Source organism: Leptosomus discolor, chromosome 18, assembly GCF_034619465.1.
Source record: "Leptosomus discolor isolate bLepDis1 chromosome 18, bLepDis1.hap2, whole genome shotgun sequence".
Taxonomy (NCBI): domain Eukaryota; kingdom Metazoa; phylum Chordata; class Aves; order Leptosomiformes; family Leptosomidae; genus Leptosomus; species Leptosomus discolor.
The window spans coordinates 10073943-10078406 of record NC_141408.1 but is presented as its reverse complement, the minus strand read 5'-3'; the positions used below and the strand labels follow the sequence as shown (position 1 = coordinate 10078406).

General features: G+C 45.0%; 1 long non-coding RNA gene across 1 annotated transcript; it reads right to left on the bottom strand.

Annotated features, from left to right (window-relative positions):
* Positions 1 to 430: 430 nt before the first annotated feature.
* On the bottom strand, positions 431 to 4253 carry LOC147414151 (uncharacterized). The gene is made up of 3 exons (XR_015183954.1): positions 4072 to 4253; positions 1363 to 1452; positions 431 to 688 (listed from the first exon to the last, which is right to left on the bottom strand). It is a non-coding gene; the product is annotated as an uncharacterized LOC147414151 (long non-coding RNA).
* Positions 4254 to 4464: the final 211 nt, after the last annotated feature.

The following is a 4464-nucleotide window of genomic DNA, read 5'->3' as shown; positions in this document are numbered from 1 at the left end:
AAAATCCCAAGCATTTCCAGAGGCAGGAACATCTGCAGAAGTTTCAAGCAAACCCAGAATCTCAGAGGCAACTCCACCATTCACAGCCTTTTAAAACATGAACTTGGCAGCCCAGCAGCGTGGGCTTCCTAACTAAAACATACTGCTTAAAAATGGGGGGGGGTGGGTAGTTGTCCTTGAAACACTAGTTTGCTGCTCAAGTTTTGATTTTACATCCGATAACCATCTCTGTCTCTCTTCCAACCCCCTACCAGGAAGGATCGGCGAGACAAATACCCATAGCTTCCAGGGGAATGAAAGGAAAAGCCAAACAGGAAAAGTGGTTATGAACAATACAGCCCTGGCTCAGTTAATGATCAACTTTGGGGCACGCAGCATGCTACTTTTACTCAATTACCACCACTTATTTGCATAGAGTTTTTAATAATCAGTGTGTAGTAAGAGGCCTTTTACAGATTGCATTTGTGTTATCGCAATCAGCAATGGAATAGAAAAGATGAGAAATCCCCGACGACTCCGCTCAGTCAACAGGAAGCCCATTCACCGTGCTGGGGGAGCTCAGCTGCGCGGAGGGGTGGGCAGGAAGGGTAAGGGGTCAGGTTCCCCTGCCTGCACGTTCCCATCGCGTCCCTGGTGCAGTACGAGGCTGTCTTCTGCAGTCATCCAAACCCTGAGCCCATCATACACACTGAAACGGAAAACAGAGCTGGTATCGTCCATACTGCTCCTACCAGCCTCTACAAAAGATGAAGAGCTAATCAATTTATTTCTTTTTTTCAAGCACCTCCAACCAGAGTCACCCTCAGCTCCTAAGGCAACTTCAACTCGAACTGACAGCGGTAACTGGAATCACTTTGCTGATCTTCCACTCTGTTGAGCAGCTGTTTCCAAGCATCTCCTCGTCAACTCTTAAATATCATCAACTCTCAGCACAATGGCAAAATACTCACAAAGCTACAGCACTTAACAATGGCACAGAGGCAATTAAAGATTTCCAATAACATGCTGCTTGGAGGATTGTGGTCTAATTGCTGAACGGTCAAGGGTTTTGGCAGCAGTAACACTATGAGCAGATAAAAACGTTGTAAGGTTTCCCATACAATAAAGAAACAAATAAGCAGCTCTCCAAACAATGGCAACAGCAGCTACACACCTAAGTTCCTGACTTGGCATAATTTAAAATTAGGTGGTCATGAAATTTCCTAGCATAAAGGCTATGGCCACATGACGAAGGTAAACGAAAAGGGTGCGGGAGGACAAGGGCCAAGGCAGGCTGGGCACAAAGACAGGTTGCAGCAAGGAGGCGGCAATACAATGAGCCTGAATTACCCGGTGTTGCAATTTAGCGTAGTTTGTAATTACCTGCACAGCCTGGAACTTCCTCTTACTTTGTAAAGTGTTGTTTCTTCACACTACGCAGAAGAAGGGTTGTCACTTACAAGAAAACTGATTCTGTGAGAGAGCAATAGGCTGCTAAGCCAGGTTTGCAAGAACATTTTGTGGCTACCTTTAGCCTCTTGCTGAAAATAATCCCAACTTGTGGGTTTTACTTTTTTTAAGAGCTCCAAGATACACCCACAACTCTGAAGAAATTACCTATTCTAGCTCCTTCTTTTTTTTGCCCCCAAAGTTTAAAATACTGATAAAAACTATCAGTTAAGATCTTATAATAGAAAACAGACTGGTTTGAAGCAAGTACAAGAACCAGGGAAAGCAGCAAGCATATTCATGCTTTTAGATCCATCTGGCTCCCACAGTGCTGGAGGATGAAGTAGTAAACAGTATCAGAGTGCTTTAACACGTGCTCAACGTGAGCCCAGGGAGGGCTCTCACTGCTGCTTTGCAGAAAGGAAGCTGAGGCAGAGACAAAAGTATTTAAACACACAAAAACCAATGCACAAAAATGACAGGGGGATGCGGACACCAAAGCAAGGGGTTAATTCTCAGGTTCAAAAGAAAGGCTGGAGCTTCAGGCCCCACTCCTTCGCTGAGCACTGGTCTGGTGGCACTTGGCCACGGTCGCACAGGAAGGATGTGGCGCAGCAGGGAGCAAGAGCTGGGTCTTCCCAAATCCCAAGTGAGTGCCCTGATGGCTCGATAATCCTGCTTTGCTACTGAGATAAAGAGGAAAACTGAGCGACAGAGGAATCTGGCGTTATCACAGGGAGACGGAAAAAACACTTCAGGGGCACCAACAATGAATGAGATACCTAAAACTTGGCCGAAGGTAGAGAGAGCGACTGCAAGCAGGAAGAACTGATCTGTGGCAATTTCTCTGGGTTTCTTCTGTTAAAAATTCTTTGGTATTTGCAGACTGTCTGAAGTTTTGCTTTTTTTCTTTTTATCTTTCCATCAGCTGCCTTACAGTTTTAGTAGACCAAAGTAAATTTTGAATCCTACACACAAATAAACTAGTAAATCAGCAGAATTCCCACTAGGTTCAATGAGAGTAGCAAGACTTTCTGGAATGAGTTACAACTATAAATTCTGAGCATTTTGATAAACACAAGTCTCTTGGACATTATTTCGATCCTTGTGAACCTGAAATGAATTAGACCCAGACCAGCTGACTACATTACTGACTAAAAGCGTCAACACAAGAGTAATTTCTGCTGATCTCTGAAAGTCAGAGCTGATTAGCCAAATACATCTACTAAAGAATACACTGAAACAGAAATTTCTGATAACATTTGGGTCACTGCTGCCCTTCCCATTCCACAGAGAACACACTTTTAGCACAGCAGAACCACAAAATCTGGATTTTTAGGTCCACAATGAAATAAGGACGTCCAATATTAATCAGTTTTTGTGAACTTGCCATTAGGAGTATAAACTTTAAAACAGGTCTTTATTATACCAGTTCAAAAGCCCCAGCACCGTCCTGATTAAGAATGCTATCAATGTATTAATCCAGTGCTCAGCCTGGTGCAAACACTCATGCGTGGGCCAAAAGCTCTGTCATTCTCATGCTTATTAATCTTTCCTTCCAGGAGGCAAAGGACAGCATAAGCTCCTCTGATAACTCAGTTATCTCTCTCCCCAGAAAAGGAAAGGATGGTCCTTCCAACCAAGTGGTCATTTAAACTGCTACTGGGTACAAGACCGCAGAGCTGCATGAGACTGAAGGAGCAGAGACGAGCAGTATTTCCCCTTTCTTTTGATCCCTTTCCATACAGTCTCGAACTGTGGGTTAAGTGTTTGAGCAGTGTATAAACCAAATATCTTAAAAGCACTTAAATTGTTACCTAGCTACCTAATAAAGCTTGGTAAGTCATCCTGAGCTGTAAGGAAGTGTTTCGGCCTACGTAGGTTGGGTTTTTCTCCACAGTTCCAGAATTACTGCCACTTCCCAAAGCCCAGGGTATATCCAATTTGCATTCTTGCTTCCACAGAACAGTTCAGGTATATCACTGTTAAACCTACTTTACGACAACCACAGGGAAAGCCGTAATGTTTACAGGCAACACTGTGAGCGGTGGAAAAAAAAAAAAAAAAGACTAATTATAAGCATTTTAGGTTGAGTATGAAAGGCTCAGAGAGACTTAACTAAACTGATTACCAACTACAGCAGTGATTGCTAATGCTTAAAAAAGAGGCCACAGAGACCCAGGATGTATTTCCATATCAAGCACAAGCAGGGATATCTACTAAAGACCTCATTAAGCGCAAGGCAGCTCAATTTCAAGCAGGAGCTTCTTGGGACAAGAACACAGTTCCAGGTGGGAGCCAGCACTTTATCCTACTATCTCGAAGTTTTTCATGATGTTTCCAAGAGATAAAACAGCCGTTGGCTTCTTTAAAGAAATCTCAGGCATAACTAGACCACAGCGACTATCTCTCTAAAAAAAAGCCTTATCTACCACCCCACAGCAGCCATTTCCCTCCTTAATCCCTCCAGCCAAACCCCCCAACTCAGGCAGTCCCCTGTTAATTGTCTACAAATTAAACGATTATTTGCATCTCCATTTCAAAGGAGGGTGTGCAGCTGGAAAGATGGATTTTTCTAGCGGCTTAGTACGGAGCACAGACACACTCACTCTCCACTTTACAACTGCCCAAGACCGACGGTACCTGAAAACTGCCATCGGCTCACGTCTGTCCCTCACGACCCGCCGGTCCTGAGTCTCAGCTCTCAGTCCTGCTCCTATTGCACCGACCTGAAAAAAAAAACCCAACCCAACCCCAAATCCGCAGCCCCTATCTGCCACCTTGTGATAAGCCAAAACAAGAGCTCAAATCAAGAGGCTAATCTCTCCGTGAAGCCCAAAAGAGAGCCAAGGTACACGGCTACGGGAAGCCTGCACCTCGCTACCAACGCACAGCCGGGCTGCGGGGGGCGGCGCGAGCAGCGTGCTGCAGCTCGGTACCGGCCACGGCGCGGGGGAACCAACGGCTCCCCTACAACGGTCATCGAAGCGCTTCGTTGGGACCCAGAAGGTTTTTCTCTGAAAGAGAAGGCGGCAA